Below are 27,304 nucleotides of genomic sequence, written 5' to 3'. Positions count from 1 at the left end.
TAGCCACTAACCACAAGAAACTCCCAATTGATTAGTATTATATGCTATTACTTTGCAACTAATAAAGCAGGCAACCGATAATCTAATCATATATTATTATGCATTTTATTAATGAAAAGATAAGGACATATTTTTTTATAGACAGTATATATCAGCTATTGCCACAATAATCCTACAGAATAAAGCACCTCAAACAAAAAGCTGGTTTATTCTCATGCTCATGGGTCTATGTGTTAACTGGAATAAGGCTGGTCCAGGCTGGGCTTGGTTAGGTGGCTCTGCTTCCGGCTGTGGGTTGGGCTCAGGTTCATTCCACCTGTGTTCACTCTGGGACCAGGCTGAAGGGACAGCAATTCCCTGGGGAAAGCCCTTCTTATGACAAATTACCAGTGTGAAAAACCAAAGCCCAATCATGAAAGCATACTTAAAAGTTTGTGTCACATCCACTAATATCCCATTGACCAAAGCAAGTCTCAAGGCCAAACCCAACATCAGTGGATGGGAGCTGGACAACAGTCAAAAAGTATCCAATAATGAATACTGAAATTTTAAGTAGTTGGGTGTAATTGCATTATAGTGATATATCTGTACTTCTACATGGATTTAAATTCATATTATGGGCTCTAAAAAGAAAGATCTTATGTAATTAAGGAGGAGATTCTGAAGGGATGAGGTACTAATGATGAAAATTTTTGATATTTCAATTACTAAATAAATGAGGTAATTCAAGCTTCAGATGTTCATTTATAATTACACAGGAAGTATTTCAAGCATGTTTTATGTTTCAATTGAATCAGTCTTTTACTCAAACTGCTATGTCAAACCATTAAAAGTAATTGATATTAAAGTAGAAGATAACATACCCTCCTATGTTGTGAGATTTACAGTTGAATAAATACATGTCATTTTTTAGAATTAATATCTGTCATTTAAAAAAATCCATGAGTATATCTAGGGAAAGCTCTAACACACCTCAATTATTCAAAAAAAAAAAAAAAAAACCTTTGCAAAATGTATTAAGATTGATTTTAAAAGGAAAATAAAACATTGAGTCAACCTAATTGCTTTGAAGTTTAAGCATTTTCAACAAATTAAAAATTTTAGGATGAAGAAATAGACAACAAAAATACACTTAGCCAAAGGAGCGCCAATCTGTTTTCAATCTACATTTTATAAATTATTCAGCACAGGCTTAGAGAAATGATTTTAATTAAGAAAGATTACACTTGGGTATTAATATGATAAAATATTCTGACATAATATTTCAAATCCATGTGAAGAAAACAGAAACAAAGAATTTCTTGGCAATATAAAAAAATAAGTTTAACAGAAAATTTGAATTTTAGAGCTCCGTTGTTCTGTATCCGGGGCTTCAAGTGAAACAGTATTAAATGTCCATTTTAGGTATTGGAGCCTCCTTAGAACCAACTGCTTTGGTAAAAAATGCTATGAGCTATCTCAACTACTGGATAGCAAGTATGGCATTATATATTAATTACTTCTAATTTACTAATCTATGAATTACTCTTTTAAACTCTAACATGTTATCATTTCTATTCTACTTTCCCTTATTATTCCTCTTTTCAGAAATCCCCAATAGATCGGCTGATATGCTGTTGCTGCTGCTGCTAAGTTGCTTCAGTTGTGTCCGACTCTGTGTGACCCCATAGATGGCAGCCCACCAGGCTCTGCCGTCCCTGGGATTCTCCAGGCAAGAACACTGGAGTGGGTTGCCATTGGCTTCTCCATTGTGTGAAAGTGAAGTCGCTTAGTCGCGTTCGACTCGTAGCGACCCCATGGACTGCAGCCTACCAGGCTCCTCCATCCATGGGATTTTCTAAGCAAGAGTACTGGAGTGGCTTGCCATCAGCTGATATGAGCAAGTCTCAAATCCACGCTCCTCATGGTGGCACACATAATCCTCCGTTATGTTGTCCCAACATATTTTCCATTGCCCCTTGGTATATAAGCATTACTCCTGCTAAGCTGGTCTAGTGATTCAAAAGTATTTTAAGTATATAATTCCTCACTTGCAAAACAGGCATCTAGTACTTCTGTATAATATTTGACCCATCTTTTACTTCATTCAAGGAGATCCAACCAGTCCATTCTAAAGATCAGTCCTGGGTGTTCTTTAGAGGGACTGATGCTGAAGCTGAAACTCCAGTACTTTGGCCAACTCACGTGAAGAGCTGACTCATTGGAAAAGACTCTGATTCTGGGAGGGATTGGGGGCAGGAGGAGAAGGGGACGACAAAGGATGAGATGGCTGAATGGCATCACCCACTCGATGGACATGAGTTTGGGTGAACTCCGGGAGTTGGTGATGGACAGGGAGGCCTGGTGTGCTGCGATTCATGGGGTTGCAAAGAGTCGGACACGACTGAGCAGCTGAATGAACTGAACTGAACTTACTTCATTCAAGTTCCACCTCTTATATTAAAGATTTCCTAGTTACCTCCATCTTGCAGGGAGCTCTTCTACTTCTAACCTTTGAAAGCATTTTATTGCCTGATTGTATATATGTAATTTATCACATAGAAGCCTTAAACTGTTGAACTTGTCACATGTATCTTACCATCCTTTTGTAGATTATAATGGCTTTATGTGTAACTTCCATAACCAAGACACAGACCCATCCAAGATTCATTCTCCTTTTTCTACTTATGAATAGAACACTATTTTTCCTTGGATGGCAATGCACCCATTTAAAAATACTCACCTTCCAAACTCCCTGGTAGATGGAAATATGTCCATGTGACCCAAGTGCTGGCTAAAGAAATAAGGCCTCTATTTATAGAGGTCTCCAGTGAAGATACTGTTCATGATAGAAAGGGACATAAACATGAATATGAGGCTTGGAGGTGGAAGAGCCTCATGTGACCACAAGGGCAAGAGCTACATCTAAGGACCAAAAAACCCTGCATCACTGACGACTTCATGACACCACTGTAACAGCCCTAGACTGTCTACCTCTACCCTTCTCATTACTTGAGAAAGACAGCTGTTGGGTTCAGTTCAGTTGCTCAGTTGTGTCCGACTCTTTGCGACCCCATGAATTGCAGCATGCCAGGCCTCCCTGTCTATCACCAACACTTAATTGGATTTTCACTACATATGGCAAAACATGTAGCTTTGTGTAAGAACATTTAAGATATACTCTCTTAGCAACTTTCGAGTGTAGAATATAGTACTGTCAACTATAGAAACTGTATTTTATATTTTTGATGAGAAGATATAAACATGTCAATCTCTCCAAATTAATCTTTACATTTAACACAATTTTAAGAAAAAAAATTCAAGTTGCAAAAAATGATTGAAACTTGACAGATTATTCTCACATTTGTTGATCTGGAAGATGACCAACTGTCAGACTAGCCAAAAAATTTTAAGAGGTTTGGCTCAACCAGACATCCACTGAAGCATACTATAAACACTCAATAATTAAAACAGTATGGATCTTGCAAAAGAATGGAATAAATCAATGAAACAAAACTTTAAGGCTTAGGAACAGATCCATTTATTTATACAGATCATTGTTTATGACAAAACTGGCAGAGGCATAACTTATTTAAAGGTTTTAGAAATAAATAGATTCCTGTCTCATAATATGTAAGATAAATTCTATATGGGTTTTAGTTTTAAAATAGAAAATACCAAAGTACTAAAAGAACACAGGCCTGAATAATTTTAAAATATTTGTATTGTGAAGGAATTACTAAGCATGATCCTAAAGGCAGAAATCATAGTGAAACCGACAGACTGGATTCATAAAGATGTAAGAATTATGTATGGTACAAACTCCAACATAAGCAATTATCAAACAAGTTTTTAATGGCCTAATTTTTAATCATCTGAGCTTTGTTAAATTTATTTTATAATCAAAACAATGGCATGTCATAAGCTATTAGTAATGATGATAGGGATATATATATTTACTGACACAAAGATATTTACAAAATAATTATACCTAATTATGTATGGCATGCTTCCAGTTTTATAAAAAATTGTGTACCTCATCATAAATTTATATATTTTATTATGTAGTTAAAATTCTGGAAGAATACATATCAAAATCTTAATATCAACTATCTCTAGATGGTATTTAATGAGTATTCTTTTTATTTAACCTATATCATCTAATTTTTCTAGAAGTAAATTTATATTACCCAGATAATTTTAAAAAATGTATTTTAAAATTTTTTCGTGGTGAAAATAGCCAAGACATAAAAAAGAGATAGTTTCTATTAAACTGTGGTTATTTCTAGGTGGTAGGATAACAGGTGACTTAAATTTTCCTCTTTACATAAAGTTTTTGAATATTTTTATACAGGAATATATTTATTCATTTAATCAAAATGAAATAAACTTGATTTTTCAAATGCATCTGACTACTGTGCAGCCACAAATTATACAACTATTGTATAAAAGGAAATCTGCTAACCCAACGGGGGAACTGACTAATGAAGAACGCAGCACATGAGCTCCTCAGTTTCACACTTATCACCAGGGTCATATGGAATAAGCTGTGTGTGCCATGTCAGAAAGCCATTTTCTGTGTACTCTTTTAGTGTTTTCACTCCTGTTTTGATGCTGGGAGCAGGGAAGTAGATAGTAAAGGCCTACAATGACAAACCACTATTAACATGATCATAACTGGGTTATTCCAGCACCAGTAAAGCACAGAGAAATTAATTCAGTCAGCAGTCCAGGGAAAAAGAGATTACATCTGAGGCTCCAGGATGATGGATGAACTCAAACTAAAATTAAAAAGCAAAACAAAGTAGAAAGTCTATGTGCAATTCGATGCATTATCTGTGACAACTGTTTCCTCTAATATGAAAGGCAATCCATCCACTACAGTTATCCAGAGATCATGCTCTCCCTAAGTGTCATTAGCCAGAGGAATTAACAAATTTTCCAAGATTTCAACATCTCCAAAAATAAATAAAAGCTCAGGTAACATGAAGATCAGTTAACAACAACAACAAAAAGTCTCCAGCTTCAAATGGAAAAACAATCTAAAACATGCCCTGCTAAAAATCTAACATGGTTACACCATCCCCCCTCTTACTACACCAAATACCAAATTCATTCATCATTCATTCATTCATTTCTTCATTTGTGTTTCCCTTCATTCACCTACAGTGAATACCTACTATGTGCCAAGTTCTAAAGCAGGCAGTAGGTGCAGCTTACAACCATCCCTTTACCAAATGTAAACATGTTAACACCCCTGATTGAAATCCTGCCATATATAAATTAGCTAAAAATAAATTAGGAAAAAAAAAGGACTAAAACAAAATTCCTGGCATCATGAGAGATACAGGTTTACTCTGACTAAATTTTCAAGCACTGATTGTTCTACCCTTCTGATAAATTAGAGATAGAAATAATGAATTTTAAAGTTGTAGAAGAAAGACAGCACTGTAATGTAGAGAAATGGTAGATGTCAAGGGTAGGGGAAAAAAACTGGTGAGCCTAGAGTTAAATTTATTCTTTAGTAAGTGAGTCACTTATAATATCTAGGAATTAAATATAACCAGTAGAACCTGGAAATTGAACATCATGTCTTCAGAGTAAAATAAAAATTATATTCTCAAACAGAAGTAACAGCACTGCCCATAGCCTGGTCTGGTTATAGAAGACATCAAAGACAGTCTTTATAGTCAGTCTTTCACCTCAGCTAAGCAGAGCATGATGCTCACAGCCTCCATAGAGCAAGAACTTCCCCTAGTTAGGCTTGTTTCAAAACCTAGGACATGCCTAAATTCTTTGTATTTCATGTCTGGTCCTGGACATCAAATGTAAATAGCAGTGTAATGTTGTACTTTAATAGTGGATCTAGAATTGAGAACCTATTTACCAGCATACTCAGATAGAAATCTGGTTCTCCCCATCAGGAACTGCTGAGTACCCTATAGCAGTATTTCTCAAACTAAGGTCTATGAATATTATTATTAAAGTCTTATGATATTAAAAAAAATTTTTTTATTTTTATGACCATTAAAAAAAAAAAGAAGTTTTAAGGATAGTCTGCCTTTCTGGGATGACCCTGTGCAACTGCGTATTGCTTTACAATTTTTATGCAGTAGTTTGTATGTGCAACTGAGTTGGTTGATTAACATCTAGGAAAGCTATAACTAGAAGGCTTTATATAAGCAAAGAGGTGGGAGAGACCAGCAACATCTCTGACTGTGCCAACTCCCATCAATTTACTAGAAATAAGTATGGTCTTCATTTTCCAAAAAGAGTTTCTGTACCCCTCATCCTTAGCAATAGTTGCATCAGATACTAACTTAATGAACGTATCAGTTAGGCTAGCTTTTTTCCCAAGTAATAAAGCTTTACACAGTGGCCAAGTGATACATCTTAATGTGCTGTTTCAAGACTACTCATTGGCAAAGGTGAGGTTTGGTTTGCCTAAGTTCCAATCAGAGACATAAAGCTTTTAATATTGTTTGAATAACATACTACGTAAACAGGCATTTGCTGAGTAAGTATTATCAAAACCCAAATGCAGAAAACAGATGAACCATGGAACCACAGTTAGGGTGACATCTCTCTGCTAAAATTCTCTATATCATTACTGCTTCAGCAAAGCAGTGTCACGCATCTCACTAAACCCATGTTGATTTAAACTCAATTATAATGTTCATCTGAACTGTAATGGTGTTGTCATATTTAATTTCTACATTTGTTTTGATTTTATTTAGCACAAGTTATAAGCATAAAATACATGTGTGCACGCTAAGTAACATACTCTGTGCATACTAAATAACATAATACAAGAAAAATGAGCAATTTAAGTAATACTGTAATAGTTTCAGTCAATACAAGAAGTCCACAGCAGTTTTATTCTTCAAGAGGATAGGATACGTCCCTCAACTTGAGGAACTCTGCTTCATGACATAGGTTAGCTTTATCTAGGATTTAAGAGAAAAATAGCTTAGTACCATGGTTCTCTACTTTTTTATTTCAAATGAAGTTGTTCTGCATCCTTGCATCTGTTCTGTTTCCCAACTTCCAAGCTCAAAGTGGCAGGCCATCTAGAGGTGGCCAGAAACGGACACCATCAGGAAAAGAAACCCTTTTGTAACAGTAACTATACTGAATATAGCTGCTGTCATTTTTGTCTAAACTGTCAATTTCTGTAGAGACAGGATGGCGTCAGAGCCTGTCACAACTGGAAGGCTTAATAAATGTTTGCAAAATGAAGGTCATTTTCTCAGCTCTTTTTACTCCAGTCTGGTTTAAACAAACTGTGTCAGAACCCTGTCTTAATACAGTTACTTTAGCTGTGTAAGAAATACTCTACAAGAAGAGGATAATTTTGTTGATGGAACATATAGTCACAATATAATAGCAAGTATTGATATCCTTAGAGACTAACCTCTATAGCAGGCTCTCTGAATGATAAGAAACAATTCTAAAATGATGCAAACAGTACATTCAAATTTTCCAGAGAAAATAAAAACATGAGTAACTTTTATCTCCTTTCCATAAAAACCATTAACTGTGAAATAATAAATTCCCCAAACAAGTCAAATCTTCAATATGGAATGAAAAAAGCAGTATATTCAAAGACAGTATTTAAAATACCTTATTTAAATATATTTAAAAAATCTACTTAGCCAGAAAAAATGAAAAAATTCCCTATCTCCGCCACAAAAAAAAAGAAATATTTTAAGAAAACAGATTTTTTTTAATTCCTGGGTGGTACTAACCTGGAAGCCAGCACACATTCCTAGCTAAGAACTGATGAAATACATCTGCAAAAATAAACAGCTTGAAAAAGCTGAGCTTGCCCAAAGAAATTAATTAAAAAATAAACCCAAAACTTGTTTTTGTCATTTCCTCAATACTTTTCTCTAATAATGGAAAAATCAAAGTATAATCAACATATACAATCACAATAGGGTATAAGGATACAATCTTACAAATGACTAATCCTATAAAATTTTATTTATGAGACTGAGTATTGCTCAATACTATATGAAAGTCACATTTTTTTATTTTTACTGTTCCCTGTAACTGGGATCTATTGCAAGACCTGGGAAAAAAAAAATCTCTTCTTCCCTTCCAAAGTCTAAACATAAATTCTTATCAGCAGGCTTCCTAATGAGTTAAGTCAATCACTAAGCCACTATTTCAATTTGTGTTTCTGCAGCAGGGCGGCTTTGGAGCTAAGAAAATCACTTCTGTTGTATCCTGCTATTTTGGACAAAAACTAATTTCCTGCCCAACCCTGGGAGTCACATGATTCCAAGCTAATGGAAAGTCTGCTTTCCATCATAAAATGAAAAGTCATGTCGAGATCAAGCTCCAACAATTAAAAAGATACACACACACGCTTAACTTCCATTCACCATTCTAGGATTTAATAACAACATTGTAGTATTCTCAGGGAAAACAAGACTGTCATATAAGTTGAAAATAAGAAGTCCAAGATTAAGGACAGTATATTATTAATATCAGGATCAGAACTGAAAGAGAAAGAAGAAAGGAGACAGAGAGATCCACTCTAGGGCTACAGGGGAAAAAAATAACTAAAAAGATTTTTAAGTGAATTGAACTATGTAAGAGGAAGAAAAACTTAGAGACAAAAATAAACAAACAAAAATATTAGAGGATGAATCCAACTAGATGACCTCTAACTGAATCATGCAAGGTCAAACAAAAAGCAAGCTCGACATCTCTCTGAGTTGGAAGCATACACCAACCACAGGAGGAACATAGCCCAGAAGATACATTTTATGGATATGTGTGAGGTCCTGGAACATTTTGTGTTGTAACAATTTTAGGATTTCAGAAATTCCACAGGATAACAAGTTTTTCAACCTTCTTTCTCTAATCCACATTTTGGCCACTATTCTAATTATGTGTTCAACAATGCCCAATTTTGAATGCACACAGAGAACTTGAAAGCTAAGCTTCAAAGGACAAACTGAAATAAAACTATTATAGATTACCTCAAAAAATATTATGGAAAAAGTCCAAACTGAAAAGAAGGATGGTTTATAATCAACAAGGATATATTGTACAGCACAGGGAACTTTATTCAATCTTCTATAATAATGTATTTGGGAAAAGAATCTGAAAAAGGGAATGGATGTAGATATGTGTATAACTGAATTATTTTGTTGTATACCTGAAACTAACACAATATTATAAGTCAATTAAACTCCAATAGAAAATAAAATTTTTAAAAAAAGAAGGATGGCATGGCTTGTATGTTTTATGTCCCACCCACTCAACTTTGGAGTACTAAAATATACATTTGAACCTTTATTACTAGAGAGTTGTACTAAATTTTGAGTCCAAGCTACTCCAAAAATCCAGCTACTATTATCTTTAATTGTGATTCATACCTACACTGACAAAAATGTGTGCAAGATGCTACTGATAATTAATTTTATGTGTCAACATGGCTAGACTATGGTGCTCAGTTGTTTGGTTAAACACTTGACTAGACGTTGCTGTAAAGATTTTTAAGATTTGATTTATATTTATAATCAGTTAACTTTAAGTAAAGCAGATTATTCTCCATAATGTGGGTGAACCACATTCAATCAGTTGAAGACGTTAGGAACGAAGACTAAAGTTTCTGAGAGAAGGAATTCTGCCTCCAGCCTGTGACTTAACTATTTTACCTGAATTGCCAGTCAGCCTGCCTGCCCTACAGATTTCAGATTTGCTAGCTCCCGCAATAATAAACCTCTTTCTCTTTTTCCATATATACACACACATATGGATGCCCATGAATGCTGTGTGCATTGTGTGTATATACATATATTAGTATACCACATACACATACTATAGATTCTGCTTCTCTGGAGCACCCTGATTAATGCAATGCCCAAAACCATAATAAAAAGTAAGTTTATTGCATTTACTCTAACATTATGCAGATTTTATAACTTGAGGAAAACACTGGCTATCAAACATACAAGATTTTCAAATCATTTGAATAACCTGTGTTAATATGGAGTAAGCCTCTGAATGTTCCCTCTATAGTGCATAGCTCTCATTACACATACTAAGAGTTTAAAACAGAGTGCACCCCCTACAGGGGAACATTTAGTTTGCATTTCCAAATTACATTTCAGAGTAAGTGAATTTCACTTACTCTACAATTGTGGAAAAGATCACAAGAGGATTCAATTGAACTAAAGTAAATGGATTGGTACACCTGTTTCAGGAAACAAAGACACACCAATACTACGGAGAATTTATATAATGCTAATAGGCAGCAGGTATAAATAAAGGATGTCATTCGTGAAAACTACGAGTCTGAGGTCTGTCAAAGCACAGAGGATAAACTATCTTGTTTTCAAAGTGCCGTTTAGTACGTTCATTTTGAGCCAGACAGAATAAAGGAAGAATTTACTAATTATACCTTTAGCAAAGTGACAGACAACTTAATTAGATGAAAACATATAATAATATGTTTGGGATATAAACATTTTATAAACATCACAAGTCTTGGGGAAAAAAACTTTTTAATTGGGTAGGAAAACAATTCAAAGTCACTCTCTAAGCATAGCCAGCAATAACGGTAAATAACAGATCTAAACTGCAATTCATGACATGTGCCTCTAGTTCACAACATTATCCATCATAAATGTTTATGAAAAATATTTGCAAGCAAATCAATTACAATGACATCTTGAGGCCAAGGTCCCAAACTTAAAAGCCAAATGTCTTCAAGGAGAGGGGATTTGACAAAAATGTGGGAAGTGTCAGGTGTAAGAGAGGTATGGTGGGGGGCACGGTTTGCATGTCCCATCAAAAGGTAAGCTTACATCTGGGACTTCCCTGATGGTCCAGTGGCTAAGACTCAGAGCTCCTAGTGCAGGGCACCCAGGTTTGTCCCTGGGTCAGGGAATGAGATTCCACATGCTGCAACTAAGTAAGACCTAGCACAGCCAAATAAATACTTTTTTAAAAAAATGAAAGGTAAGCTTACATTACAACAATACAACAGCTTTATTCTATCCCAACAGTATGCATCAGTCCCAGGTAAAATTCAACAAACTGCTGCTACCATGTGATACTTGAACTAGAGAACAGAAGTAAATTAGAACAGTAAATACATGAATTAGTTAAAGAGAATATGACCATAAATATCTAGAAAATTATCTTCTAAAAGGGAATTTGCTTGATTAGTACATTACTCATAATTATTTCGGAGAAGGCGATGGCACCACACTCCGGTACTCTTGCCTGGAAAATCCCACGGACGGAGGAGCCTGGTAGACTGCAGTCCATGGGGTCACGAAGAGTCGGACACGACTGAGCGACTTCACTTTCACTTTTCACTTTAATGCATTGGAAAAGGAAATGACAACCCACTCCAGTGTTCTTGCCTGGAGAATCCCAGGGACGGGGGAGCCTGGTGGGCTGCCGTCTATGGGGTCGCATAGAGTCAGACACGACTGAAGCGACTTAGCAGCAGCAGCAGCCAGGACAAGAACAAACAGCAGTCCTCCCTGTCAAGAATGGAGTTTTCTGCCCCTCACATGGCCTATATGCTTCTCTTTAGTGTTACCTCTTCAATGCTGACTAGTTCCTCCTGGTTCTTCATCTTGCCTTTGACTAAAATAGTCTCTTTACACCCCAATGTGTTTCAGTTTTTGAGCTCAGTTCCTGTGGGTTATTGACAATATCCACTGTGGCCTGACAGACTTCACCACACCTCAGGAGGTGTTAGGAAGAACACACTCCTTTGACCTAAAGAAGCAAAGAAACTTCATAGACATCTAATAGACTACATAACAGCTCAAACTAGGGAAACCAGAATGGACAGAACACGCACCTTCTACCAAGGCCAAGTCAATGCAAAAAACAATAACAGAGTAAGAAGAATGTTTAAGAGGCTACCCAAAGAGAATACCTATAAAAAATTTTGGAAGGGCTTAAAAAAACATGAAAGCTGGGGTTAAAATTCCAGTAGAGGAAGAAAAATGGCTAGTGATGAAAACCAAACTAGTAAACTGGAAAATGAAGTAAAGGAACTATTATATAATAAAGCAAAAAATACAAAGAAATATAAATTACTGGTAAAAATATGAGGCATTCAAGACAGATCCAGAAAGCCTAATATGCAAATATTCAGAAAAAGCAAAAAGAACAGAAGCAATGATCAAATAGAAAAACTTCTGTGCTGAAGAAAGAATTGAATTTTCAGATCAAAGGAGTTCACCAAATGCCAGGTATTTATAATTGGGGCAGGGGAAGACACATAATTGACAAATTATGATGAAGTTTTTGTAGTTTAAGAGTAATAATCAAGTCATAAAGAGAGCGAGAAAAGACTACCCACAAAGGTAAAAATAAATAGACTGCCACTGGATCGTTCATAAACCACTCAGGAACCTGAGAGATGTATATAGGTTTTAAAGAAAAAAGGACTGTATTCCAAGAACCCTATATCCAGGAAAGATATAATCTATAACGCAAATGAAAAAAATTTCAGACTTATAAGCAAATTCATAAAACAAATCACTTTTTTTTTTTAAGGAAAAAGCATTGCAAGAGTACTCTAAGCTGATTCATGTTGATGTTTGGCAGAAACCAACACAATTCTGTAAAGCAATTATCCTTCAATTAAAAAATAATTAATTTTTTAAAAAAGACAAAACAGAGTACTCTAGGTTCAATGTATTTTTTAATTTATTTATTTTTAATTGGAGGATAATTGCTTTACAATATTGTGTTGGTTTCTGCCATACACCAACATGAATTAGCCATAGGTATACGTATGTCCCCTCCTTCTTGAGCCTCTCTCCCACCCCCCACCCCTTCCCACTCCTCTAGGTTCTCCAGAGCACTGGGTTTGAGTGCCCTGTGTCATACAGTAGATTTCCACTGGCTACCTAATTTTACATATGGTGATGTATACATTTCAGTGCTTCTTTCTCAGTTCGTTCCTCTTCTTCCCCTCTGGTGCCCACAAGTCTGTTCTCTACATCTGCATCTCCACTGCTGCCCTGCAGATAAAGGGCACCAGCTGCTGCACTGCCCTGCACTTCCATCTCTCTAGATGCTGTATACATGCATTAATATATGATATTTACTTTTCTCTTTTTTATTTACTTCACTCTGTATCTAGGTTCATCCACCTCATTAGAACTGAGTCAACTGCATTCCTTTTTAAGGCCTGGTAATATTCCATTATATATATGTACAACTTCTAAAATCAATGCAATACATTATATCAATAGAAAGAAGGAAAATCAAAACACCTGACCAATTCAACAGACACAGAAAAACCAGTGGACAAAATCTAGAACCCTTTCATGATTAAAAACCACTCAACAAAATAGGAATAAAAAGGAGTCTTTTCAACCTTCTGAAAGACGTTTATAAGAAACCCATAGCTAACATTATTCTTAATGGTGAAAGAGTTCCCCCTAAGATTAAGACGAGATATCTGCCCTAACTACTACTTCTACTCAACCTTGTACTGCAGGTTCTAGTCAGGGCAATCAGGCAAGAAACAGAAATATAAGACACCCAGATTGATAGCTCAGTTGGTGAAGAATCTGCCTGCAATGCAGGAGACCCCAGTTCAATTCCTGGGTCAGGATGATCCACTGGAGAAGGGATAGGCTACTCACTCCAGTATTCTTGGGCTTTCCTTGTGGCTCTGCTGGTAAAGAATCCACCTGCAATATGCATGACCTGGATTCAATCCCTGGGTTGGGAAGATTCTCTGGAGAAAGGAAAGGCTACCCACTCCAGTATTCTGGCCCAGAGAATTTCATGGACTATATAGTCCACGAGGTCGCAAAGAGTCAGACACGACTGAGCGACAGTCACTTTCACTTTCAGATTGGAAAGGAAGAAGGAAAACTATCTCTATGTGCAGATGACATGATTCTGTAGATAGACAATCCTAAGAAATCCACTGAAAAACTATCAGAACCAATAATGGGTTCAGCAAGGCTGCACAATGCAAGATCAAATCCAAAAACCAATTGTATTTCTGTATATTTGGCATTAAAAAAATCTGAAAATAAAATTAAGAAAACAACCCTATTAACAATAGAATCAAAAGGAATAAAATACTTAGGGATAAATTTAACAAAAGAAGTGCAACACTATGCACTAAAAACTATAAAACATTGTTGAAAGAAATTAAAGAAGACCTAAATAAATAAAAAGAAATCCTATGGTTATGAATTTCAAGACTTAATGTTGTTAAGATGTCAATACTCCCAAACTGATCTACAGTTTTGGTAAAATCCCCATTAGAATTTCAACTTCATTTTTTTGCAGAAATGGACAACCTGGTCTTAAAATTCATGTAGAATTGCAAGGAACTACAAATAGCCAAAAACATCTTCAAAAATAAGACTAAAGTTGGAGGTCTCACAGTTTCCAATTTCAAAACTTACTATAACCAGTAATCAAAACTGTGTGGTCCTGGCATATGAACAAGTTATGGATCAATAGACTAGAACTGAGGGTTCAGAAATGTGTCTATGTACCCACAGTGAATTGAATTTCTACAAGGGTATCAAGATTATTCAGTGGGGAAAGAATAGTCTCCTTAACAAATGTTGCTGGGAAAACTGGATACCTAAGTGCAAAAGGATAAAGTTGGATCCCTAACCATATACCATATGTAAAAATTAACTCAAAGTGAATCAAAGACCTAAATATAAGAGCTCAACATATAAATGCTTAGAAAAAAATAGGTATAAATTTTCATGACTTTAGCTTAAGCAAGATTTCTGATATGTGACAACAAGAGCATGAGCAGCAAAAGAAACATGAACATCATCAAAATAAAAGAATAGTGTGCTACAAAGACACCATCAAGAAAAGGAATCCATAGAAGGGGAGAAAATATTTGCAAATTCTATATCTGATAGGGGTCTAATATGCAGGATGTAAAAAAAAAAAAAAGAAAGAACTCTTACAACTCAACAATTAAAGAGACAAATAACCTAAATGTTTTAAAGACAGTCAAGAGATTTGGACAGAAATTTCTCTTAAGAGTATATACAGATAGCTAATAAACACATGAAAAATGTTCAACATCATTAATCATTGGGGAAAAGCAAATCAAAACCAAATGAGATATCACCACATGCTCACTAGGGTGCCGAAATTAAAAAGACTGTAATAAGCATTAGTGAGGTTGTGGAGAAAGCTGTCATACTGCTTTGTAAAATGGTACAGTCACTTTGGGAACCAGTTTGGAAACTACTCTTCAAAAAGTTCAACATAGAGTTACCAAAGGACCCAGAAATTTTAAGAGAACTAAAAACATGTCCACATGAAACTATGTCATGAATGTCATAACAACATTATTCATAATAGCCAAGAAGTGAGAACAATCTAAATGTCCGAGAAGTGATGAATGGGTAAACAAGACGTGGTGTATTCATATGATGGAATATTATTCAGTCACAAAAAAGAATGAAGTATTCATACATGCCACAACGTGGATAAGTCTTGGAAAACATTATGCTAAGGAAAATAAGTCAGTCACAAAGGACCACATATTGTAAGATATCATTTATATGAACAGGCAAATCCATCAAGACAGAAAGTAGGTTAGTAGCTGTCAGAAGTTGAGGGTACAAGAGAAGGGGGAGTGACTTATATAATGGATATAAGGATTCTTAATGGGGTGATGAAAATATTCTACAAAAAGATAATGGTTGTACAATATTGTAAATATACTAAAAACCACTAAATTGTTCTCTGTAAATGGCAGAAGAGGACATCAGATTTGAAGCACAAAAAAGGATTCAATGCATAGTTGCTGGCTTAAAGACAGAGAGAGCCACAAGGCTCCTGAGAGTTGAGAGTTAACCCCAGAAAACAGCCAGCATGTAAGCAGAAACCTGGGCTTCCCTGGTGGCTCAGACAGTCTACAAAGCAGAATCTGTCTACAGTGCAGGAGACCAGGGTTCAATCCCTGGGTTGGGAAGATCCCTTGGAGAAGGGAATAGCAACCCACTTCAGTATTCTTGCCTGGAGAATTCCATGGACAGAGGAGCCTGACAGTCTACAGTCCATGGGGCCGCAGAGTTGGACACGACTGAGCGACTAACATAGACACACACAGAAGCAGAAACCCCAATCCTACAACCACAGAAAACTGAATTCTGCCAACAACTCAAAAGTGCTTGGAGGTGGGTTTTTCATCAGTGCCTTCAGATGAGAACTCAGCCCATTCAACATCTTGTTTTCAGCTTTGTTTTGCCCCATTCAGAGAATCCAGCAATGCCATGTGTATGATCAGGCCACCCAAGAGGGCTGTTCTCTTGTTCTCTGTACATCTCCTACTTGACCAGTCCCTGCTCCACCTACATCCTACTCACATGACTGACCTACGTTCTTAACCATGGAGCCTAGTCAGTAAGTGCCTACACACTTGTCCCAGCCCCAGCTATGATTGTTCTAATCTGTAGATGAGAACTTTCCTATGATAGCTTATCAAAGGAGTGGTGAGGGGATGTGCTCCTCTGGTTTCCCTGGTAACTGATAAGCCAGCCTGATAATGTCAATTCCTTTCCCAATCCCCTCACCTCACATCCTGCCCACCATCTGCTACACAGGGTTGGGTATTGCTCTAGGACCTTGCTTCAGACATGTAAGCTCCCCCCATCCATTAGACCACTGATGTCTCTGTTGCTGATTCTGGGCCCTTTATTCACTCTTGAGGCTGGGCAAGGACATGACTTGAAGGCCTGTGGGGTACAGTTCAACACCATGTCAAACATCTGACTGCAACACTCAATTAATAAATGGGTGTTGTTTTAAACCATTAATTTTGTCAGTCACTTCAGTTCAGTCACTTAGTCATGTCCAATTCTTTGTGACTCCATGGACTGCAGCATGCCAGGCTTCCCTGTCCATCGCCAACACCTAGAGCTTGCTCAAACTCATGTCCATCAAGTCGGTGATACTATCCAACCATCTCATCCTCTAGCATCCTCACTCCTCCTGCCTTCAATCTTTCCCAGCATCAGGGTCTTTTCTAATGAGTCAGTAATTAATTAACTTTGTAGTAATTAATAAACGAGTGTTATTTTAAGCTATTAATTTTGTAGTAATTTGTTACATGAGGATAGAAAACTAACACACTCCCCACGGAAAAAGTGGCTGGGTCTTTATGAACACCGTTCACCACTTTTATCAGTAAAGGCAAGGGAGTTTAATCCCCCTGGAGAAAACCAATGGGACAGTCGGTGGAGAAGTCTCCCAGCTTCTCCCCAGCCTAGGGAATGGGGAGAGGGAAACTGTCCTGGAGATGCATTCTTCATGGTTCTTCAGAGGGTCCTCAGAGACACAGTGCCCCTGGCCCTATGGTAACAGACCCCAACTCTACAGCAACCCTTCACTGACTTTTCTTGTTTCCCTATTTCACTCTCCTTTCTCTATTATTCTGCTTCCTGGGATCATCTCCCAGATAAATGGTCCACACCCAAGCCTGGATTGCAGACTCTGCTCCCTTGGGAATTAAGTTATGGCAGAAGTCTCTAGATGGCCCATATATACACATTCGGCCCCTTTTCTGCAGTAAGAGAACCCTAGTTTTACTTGACATGGCAATATGCCCAGCTAAAAGCATTTATTTACCACCCTTTCCTGTGACTAATGAAGCACAAGTCACTGAATGGAGCTCCTAAGAAATCGCTTTAAAGGCAGATGACCCAGTCAGGAAGCAGGTCTCTCCCTTCTTTCGTCTTGCTGCCTGGACTATGGATGCTAAAGCTGGAGCTGTGGAAGCCACCCTGCAACTATGAGGAGACACAGAGCATGAAGTCTGGATCCTTGTGACTAGAGAACTGCCACGTGAGCCTTAACTGTATCCTTAGGACATCTCTTACATAAGAGAAAAACAAATCTGTGTTTTCTTTCAGCCAGTATTACTTGGGTTTTCTGTAACATACAGCTAAATCTATTCCTAACACTTACTCAAGAAATAAAATCTATGAACCACATGAAAGATGACTAAATGTCAAAGAAGATGTTTGTTAGAAGCACTGAAGGAACTGACAATAGCAACATTCCAAAGGAACTAAGAAAGCTAACAGGAGAGAATTGCCAACTTGTAGAGTGATGCACACACTATTTTTGAAAATAAAAACCTGCCCCTGAAAATTTAATTAAAAACAAGAGAGTTATATAGCTTAGCCACTTTTGAGTTTTGAGGTTTCTAGTCTGATTTAGTTTGAGGTCCCCCAAATAAGCAAATGCATGTGGTTCTCTTCTCCTGCTTCCACTTGAATATTCATTATCAGAAAGCAAAAAAACCTAAAATAGGTTTTAGAGTTTTCACTAGTGATACTGACTGAATATTTATACTTTAAGTAACATCACAGTCAAATGACTACCTACTGCCTGGATAGCATTTTAATTAGGTGTAAAGGTGTATAAAAGAAGAAGATAATTCATTCCTAACCCAAACAGTTTTCATATCTAACTAGGGACTGAGTCCTTTACCTGTGGAATCTGATTCTATCCCAGGAGATAGTGTCAGAATTGAGCTGAATTGTCAGACACCCTGCTGGGGTCTTTTCACTGTTATACAGTGTTCCCCAAGGAAAATGCTGATGGGGTGAAGGATAATCTGTCTTGAGGATTATATATATATATATATATATATATGTATCTCATGCCTATTTAAAACTCTGATTTTCAAATCTTTTTGAACAAAGTACAAATAAAATCAAATGAATGAATTATTTTACTCTATAATTTAAAACAAATTAAGTCAACCATAAATCACAATATTTCTATTTTCTCCCAATTCATAATGTCAACTACTTTCTAACATATTATTACTTTTGTATTTTTATTGTATTGTATTTTGTATTATTATTTTTGTATTTGCAAATACAAAGAGAATATCCTAATTACAAAACACATAAATTGCTGCCATTATTCCGCTAGAATGGGCTTTCTGTGTGATAATAGTTGTCGATCATTCCAGACTACCTTCCAGACAATATAGTAGGTTAAAAAATATAAGGTTGATTTTTATCCTTAGTATAAATCCACATAATTATTAAATGAAAATTTGACCTTTTAAGCAAAACAAGAACACACCTGAAAGAAAGCAAACAGAAAGAAAAGTTTTGTTTTACCTTGAGCACTAATTGTGACTGTGTGCCAGGTTCAGGAATTATGTACATGATTCAGACTCATGGTGGAGTCAGCCCTGGGAGTGCATTTCAGTTCTACAATCTACAAGTGATGCCTGTCTCAAAAGTTTCTTCACCCTCCCTACTCTTCAGTTTCCTCAATAGTTAAACTTTAATAACCACCATTTTAGAGAGTTGGACTTGGAATTAAATGAGATAATAACTGTATTAATGTTTTAACAAATACATAAGCATTCAGCAAATGGTGCCTATTATTTCTACAGCTCCAATACTTTGGCCACCTGAATCAAAGAGCCCACTCATTGGAAAAAACCCTGATGCTGGGAAAGACTGAAGGCAAAAGGAGAAGGGGCGGCAGAGAATGAGACGGTTAGATAGCATCACGGACTCAATGGACATAAGTTTGCACAAACTCCAGGAGACAGGGGAGGGCAGAGGAGCCTGGCATGTTGCAGTCCACAGCGTTGCAAAGAGCTGGACATGACTTTGCGACTGAACAACAACAAAAATTATCTTCTATGTTATAATAAAGCTTAAATGTGCATTATTTGATAAATGGGGAATGTGGACCTTATTTTCTTTAAAGGACAGCAAAGACCTCAATAGATTAAAACTTAAACCAAGTCCTTCAACCTGAAACCAAGTGTAGGTTATGGGAAAGGCTTTTTGTTTTCACGCCTAAGTCATATCTCTAATACTTTTATTCATAATATGGCCTAGTAATTGAAACGTAGATTTCTTCTTCCATTAAAAAAAAATATTCTAAATCTCTATTTTTTTAAATAACAGGCAAATACAATGAATACAGTGGCAGCAAGGGTTTTTTATTAATAACACAACTTCCCAGGTTTTTGCTGGAGTTAGAACCTGATATCAATAAAACTGGATATGTTATCTACATTTTTATTTGGAGCCATGCTCAGATTTTTGGATTCCACCAGAGGAGTAATATTTTTAAAATTTTGAGAAGCACCATAAGTTGACAACATTTTATATTTCAGAACTATTTTAATTAAATAGAGATAGCAAGGATATTTTAAAATAGAGCAATAAAAACAGGAATACTAGGGGAAATTTTAAACTATAATCTCCTATCTAAAGCATTTAATTAAAGAAAAAATAGTTTGACACTCTAAGAGGAAAAACATACTTTTGGGTTAAGAAAAAATGTTCTTTCCCAAACAAGAATAGCTGGCTTCCGTATACTGATTTATATATGCTCTGTGTGTTTATGCTAATTTGCCTCATTTCTCCAAGGATTAGTTCTTGGATTTAAATTTGGGAATCTTCAAGTACTAACAAGATTTGACAAATTTAAGATCTTATGTCTTTAACTGCACATGCCAGATACTATTAGCCAGAACAATTCCCAGCTCTCCTTGGAACCTACATTCTAGTGGGTAGAGATCAATATCAAACAAATTAACAAACATGTTCAGATATTGATTGGTGCTAAGAAGAAAAATGAAGCCGGTTAAGACACAGAGACAGAATGGAAGGAAATGTATTCAGAGAAATCTTCAACTAGGGCACATCCAAGTAGAGATTCTAATAAAATGAGGGAGTGAGTCATTTGGAAACCTGTAGGAATAGTGATGGTTAATAGTCATAAAGCATTTTCTCCTGTGCCAGTCAGTATCCTAACTGCTTTACACAGGTAAACTCATTTAATCCTCTTAACAATTGCATAGAGGTACTATTATGATCCCTATTTTACAGATAAGGAAACGGAGGCTCAGAGAATTAAGGTAACTTGTGTAAGTCACACAGCTAGTAAATAGAAGGGTTGAATTGGGAACCCAGAGAGTCTGACTCCAAAATCTTTCTCTTAACCATCGTCACTATACTCTGCCTCTCAGGAACACCAGGGGCAAAGACCCTAAGGTGATAATGCATGTGTTTGGCATGCCCCAGAAACAGCGAGGAGAACCCCAAGTGGCTGGAGTTGGGGGTAACAAGAGAGACTGAAACACATCAGATCAGAGAGATGGCTGGTACGGTGGAGGAGGGGACCAGTTTACGTGGGACCTTGAAGTATACCATAAGGACTTTGGGTCTTATTCTGAGTGAGACGACCAGTCATTGAACCATTTTGAGCAGAGGAGAATCAAGACCCAACTTGTGTCTTATAAGGATCACTTTGGCTGCTATGCAGAGAGGAGACTATATTGACTGTGCTGTGCTGTGCTTAGTCGCTCAGTTGTGTCCGACTGTTTTGTGACCCCATGGACTGTCGCCCGCAGGCTTCTCTGTCCATGGGGATTCTCCAGGCAAGAATACTGGAGTGTGTTGCCATGCCCTTCTCCAGGGCATCTTCCCAACCCAGAGATGGAGCCCAGGTCTCCCGCATTGCAGGTGGATTCTGTACTGTCTGAGCCATCAGGTGAGCCCGGGACATAGATAAAAGCAGGAGCCAAGTCTGACAGCTCTGCAATAATCCCAGAAGATAAGTGGTGGTTTGGACTTATGTGATCACTGAAGTGGGGGGAAGATTATGGATCTATTTTGAAAGAAGAAGAGAATTTAGTGATGGATAGGAGATGGGAAGAGAAAGAAACAGAGGAGTCATGGATGACCAAGGTTGTGACCTGAGCAAATAACTGTTAAGAAAGGGGCTGGCATTGCTTGTATAGGAAATACTGGCTAAGGAACAGGTTAAAGTGAAGATGCTGATTCAGGAAGTCAGAGTGGAGCCTGAGAATCTGCACTTCTAACATGTTCCCAGGTGATGCGGACGCTGCTGTCCACGGAGCACACTTGTGAACAACAAGGCTCTACACTTTGTTTTGTTAAACAATTTCTTCCTGGTTTTAAGAGATAAAAGTTCATCTTAAAAATATGAAAATTACCATAAAATAATTCTATACCCAGAAATACTGTTAATATTTTGAGGTACATCTTTCCAGGTTTTTTGATGTTTACATGTTTATGTACATAATAGGAAATACTATTTAAGAAAATTAAAATCCCATTGTACCCTACCACTTGCTTTTTAAATATAATGAACACCTTCCAGTTTCCTTAAACATTTTAAACTATTATTTCAATCAGATCAAAACATACAAACTAAAAATATTTAACTTTATTGAGTTTCTGTGCCAGACTGTTTCTTGCTCTATAGCTCCCATCTCTAGTAATGGTGAATGGAAAATGTTACTTTTTAAAATAAGTGACATTTTAAAAAGAGGCATTTAAATATTTTCAAAATATTTTAAAGACTGTGTTTTGGGTAAACATGCTATCATTTTAAGGCTCAAACTCTACTGGGACTGTGTTTCTCTCTTCCAAAAAGCTCCCTTCCCACTCCTTTTTCCCCCAAGATGGCACCTGACGGCAAGGCAGAGTGTGTCCTGTGCTGGTGACTGAGGTGGAGAGCCTCTGGTCCAAGGGTGGCCCTGTGGGTCCTCACCAGCCTCCACTGAGATGCTCCTTGACCCTCTGGCTCACCAGGCAGTACTGCTTGCTGTGAAGCAGCTGGTTGCAGGACTAAGTGGGCACATGTAGGCCTTGGACCTTGCCTGCTGTTTCTGGTCTTTGGCTTTCTCATCCTTCCTTGGGTCTCTAGCAAGTTACTTATTCCCTCAGCTTTTCTGTAGGCAGCCCCGTCCAGCCTTGTGTGCTCAAGTTGTGGGCCCCCCAAGGCACGTCTCAAGCCTGCCACCCAAACATCTCCCTCCAGCCCTGCATTCCCAGGATTTGGGCTGCATCAGGGAAGTCCAGTACCATTCCTGTGCTCCCGATACTCCATGTCCTGCTTCCAGGTTTTTAATAAGAAGGCAATAGACTCTCCCATCTGAACCCCTGTTCCTCTCTGTACCCAGCGCGACCTGAAAGGCTTTCTTCCTTCCTCCTTCCCTCAGATGGGAAGAGCACCTACATTAGATCAAGTGCTCGCCTACTTTCTGGCTTAGAGTAAAACTATTCACTCAGACTGCTGCGTTTTTCTCCTAAGACAAAGAGGTGCTTTTGGAAATTAGAAACAAAGGCTGACTTTAAGATGGTTCCCTATGGATTAAAGAGCAATAATTTGAAATTTAAATAGCCCCTTCGTCTTCCTTCTCCCATGGTGTAGTATCTCAAAAATATTTGGTTATATGATTTTTAGTGAGTGAACAATATTTCATTATACAGATACTATAATGTAATCCTCTATGATTGAACACTACAATTGGAATTTTCCCCATTAAAAATAACTTGCTTATACATAAATCCGAGCACATCTAATTATTTCCTAGGTGTATATTCCTATAAGTGGAATTACAGACTGAAAGGAAAAGGTATGATCACTTTCAAGGTCTTTTTTGGTACATACTTCTAGTTTATCTTCCAGAAATATTTATACCAAAGCAAACTGTAGTGGCTGAGAAAGGCTATATCTCCACATACTCCCATACTAGATATTATCATTCTTTATTTCTCTCCTCTTTCAAAATTGAGTTGAATTTCACATAAAGTCAATCATTTTACTCTTGCCTGGAAAATCCCATGGATGGAGGAGCCTGGTAGGCTGCAGTCCATGGGGTTGCTAAGAGTCGGACATGACTGAGGGACTTCACTTTCACTTTTCACTTTTGTGCATTGGAGAAGGAAATCGCAACCTACTTCAGTATTCTTGCCTGGAGATTCCCGGGGACAGAGGAGCCTGGTGGGCTGCAGTCCATGGGGTTGCACAGAGTCAGACACGACTGAAGTGACTTAGCAGCAGCAGCAATAATTTTAAAGTGAACAATTCAGTGGCACTTAGAATATTCACAACATTGTGCTGGTATTCTATTTACTCTTTGCCAATTTGATGGTTGAAAAAACCTCTCTTTAAATTTGTTTACTAGGGATATGAAACATTTTGCATATATTTGCTAATCAATGCCTTTTATTTTTTGTGAACTACCTGGCTATTTTTTTCTATTTGTATTTGGGGGTGCTGTATATACTTACAACCTATATAATGCAACTATATTGACAATTTACCTTTTGACCATAAATTTTGTTTATGCTGTCCCTTAGCATATAAACTTTTAAATACTTCAAAATCATTCTGCATTTCCTTCACGTTTTATTCAACTTTATCTATAAAGCCCTCACTAACTCCAAGATTTGATATCTATATTTTCTTCCTGTTCTTTAAGGTTTCACTTTGACACTGAACTCTTAATCTGGATAGGATTTATTTGGTAGGAGGGAGGAAAACTTATGTTTCCAAATGGTCTCAACATTGTTTACTAAACAATCTGTCTTGATCGTACAGTAATTACATAAATCAGGGTCTGTTTCTGAACTTTCTGTTCTATTTCATTGACCTACCTGGCCTGTATTTGAACTATAATGCTGAAATTACTGTACTATTTTAAATTCTCTATTCTTCTAAATAAGTTTTAAAACACTCTGTTGTTTCTCTAAGAAACATTGCTGGGAGATGATTACTGTATTAGCTAAGACGTGGTAAGCTGCAAAAAGACTAAAAGTTAACTCAAAGAGGCTTAAATAAAAATGAAATTGACTGGCTTTCAGCTGAATCCAAAAGTAGATCAAATATGAGGGTTGCTTGAAACAATGGCTCATCAACGTCATTAATAACCCACGTATTTCCAGCTCCCATTTTCCGGCTCTGCTGTCCACTATCTCAACTTCACCCCATAGCTAGGTCTCCTCCTGGTGTAGGATGGCTGCATTGTATCCTCACTCGCATGTAGCAGAAGACTAGAAGCCACTAGCAAACTGTTTTTTGTGTGTTCTGTCACCATTTTTTTTTTTTAACCATTCACAACTAAGAAGGACAAGATTAAAATTATTTGCCTGGATTAATCAGGGGCAACCACAGATCTGGCATGGAATGGTGTTGAAAAGACAACAGTTTTTATTAAAATTAGAATTTCTTTAAATGCATTAATTAATTTGAAATGAACTGGTATCTTTATAAAATGAACTGGTATTTTAGAATCTTTTAATCCAAAGACATAGCATCTCCCCTATTTAATCAAGTTTTCTGCCTTTCTATCATGTATTTTAATAATGGATTCTTTATACATATTTTATACATGTATCTATTTATTCCACGAGTCTATTAAATTCTTGAGCATTTTAGGGTTCTATCATGAATACGATCTTATTTTCTATTATATTTTGTACCTAATTGTATGATTTGAGACTTATTTCTTTTTTTAGTTTTAGTTTAGTGTCCTTCCTTCCTTTCAGTTTAAACTAGCTTAAGTGGGAAAGAAAGTTTACTGGGTTATATAACTGGGACATCTTAGGCAATACTACCCTTGAAAAGTGAAAGTGAAAGTGAAGTCGCTCAGTCGTGTCCAGACTCTTTGCGACCCCATAGACACCAGGCTCCTCCGTCCATGGGATTTTCTAGGCAAGAGTACTGGAGTGGGTTGCCATTTCCTTCTCCAGGGAACTTCCTAATCCAGGGATCGAACCCAGGTCTCCCACATTGTGGACAGACACTTTACCATCTGAGCCACCCTTAGACCTCTGCATAAGGCCCCCAGCCCCGGGCTCATATCCTATAGCGCCCCCACATACAAAAAGACAAACAGATTTATTGCAGAATGAAAGAGTAGCCTCTGCTACTCAGGATATGGCACTTTAGTACTGCAAATGCAACCAGTAATGTTGAACATTCACTCTCATGACTAACCTTGTTCAGGCCCCTGGAATGTTTCTCTGTATTTCTTGCCCTGTGTCCTCAAGAAATGATTATTTGAAAATACTGTACCACTGTGACCTTGGAGACAGACCCTGATCCTAATTAAGAATAGTTTCATTGAAAACAAACTTATGGTTACCAAAGGGAAAAAGGGGGAAGGGATAAATTAGGAATTTGGGATTAATAGATACATACTACAATATATAAAATAGATAACAACAAGGGCCTACTGTATAGAAGGGAACTATACTTAATATCTTGTAATAACCTATAATGGAAAAAAAAATTTTAAAGAATATGTATAACTGAACCACTGTGCTATACACCTGAAACACAACATTATAAATCAAATACAAGATTAAATTTTCAAAGGATTAAATTTTAAATTTTCAAATTTAAGTAGTTTTCAAAAATATTTTTTAATTTATTTTTAATTGGAGGATAACTACTTTACAATATTGTATTGGTTTCTGCCATACATCAACTTGCATCAGCCATAGTTTTATTAAAATTTGGTATTAATTATAATGGTGGTTCATCATTTTAAAGATTTTAGAAGATAAGCAGCATTTTGTAAAATATTTTATAACATATAGTCTTTCAAATTTTTGCAATTACTTTAACTTACATTTTTGCTGAAATATATTCAAATTAGGTATATTTTTAAAATCTCTTTATAAATTTTTGAATATTTTAGATTACTACTGTGAATAAAGCAAAAATTAAGTGAATAAGTTTATTATAATACTACCAGTGATTTTGCTGAAACGGAAGCAGGGAAATAAATTTTAAGGAATGAATTATGACATTATTCTATATTACCACTTATCCTAAAATTCTGGCCCATCCTCAGAATGCCCAGGTTTATACTGTAAAACTCAACATAAGCGTTCCCTGGTGGTCCAGTGGCTAAGGTCCTGGTACTCCCAGTCCCGGGTCTGGGCAGGGAGCCCAGGTTTGATCTCTAGTCAGGAAACTAGATCCCACATGCCGCAACCAAGAGTTCCCACGCCACAACCAAAGATGCTATGCATGCAACTAACACCTGGCACAGCCAAATAAATAAGCACAAATAAAAATTCTTGAGAAAAAAGAATAAAATTCAACATATAAACATAGAGTCTCTAGACCCCCATTTTTACTCTTACCCAGACCCTGTAATAATTAGGGGAGGACCTGACCCTTAGTTTTTGTAGCCTATTCATGGGTGGATCCAGGGATTAAATGACATTGTCAAGGTAGGATGTCTTCTGACAGTCCAGTCATATCCCAGGCCAGTAGAAAGTGGGCTTCTTTCTCTCAGTGTTTGTTATTAATCCTGCTTGGACCACCTGCTCATCTGCCAGACGAACCATGGTACTCAGCCAAGTGGGGCCACCATCACATCAAGAGCTTCTCAGCTGGTGCTCTGTATCTGGAAGCTGGGGGGCTCATGGAGTGGGAAACGGGTGATTTCTTAAAGATGCTGGCAGTTAAAATTAAGTCCATCACATTGGAACCTAAGGTAGGTACTTAATTT

General features: G+C 36.9%; 1 protein-coding gene and 1 long non-coding RNA gene across 8 annotated transcripts in view; both read right to left on the bottom strand.

Moving 5' to 3' along the window:
- Positions 1–27,304, bottom strand: part of ACYP2 (acylphosphatase 2) — a 193,203-nt gene that overhangs the window by 109,219 nt on the left and 56,680 nt on the right. The window lies entirely within an intron of this gene.
- LOC123328481 overlaps positions 6,671–27,304 on the bottom strand; it is a 35,661-nt gene continuing 15,027 nt past the window's right edge. Inside the window, exon 3 of the long non-coding RNA XR_006543332.2 lies at positions 6,671–6,926. This is a non-coding gene — a long non-coding RNA (uncharacterized LOC123328481). The remainder of the gene's footprint in view (positions 6,927–27,304) is intronic.

This window comes from Bubalus bubalis, chromosome 12 (assembly GCF_019923935.1).
Source record: "Bubalus bubalis isolate 160015118507 breed Murrah chromosome 12, NDDB_SH_1, whole genome shotgun sequence".
Lineage (NCBI taxonomy): Eukaryota > Metazoa > Chordata > Mammalia > Artiodactyla > Bovidae > Bubalus > Bubalus bubalis.
Note: the sequence above shows the minus strand (reverse complement) of the source record. Positions and strands in the feature narration are given on the sequence as shown.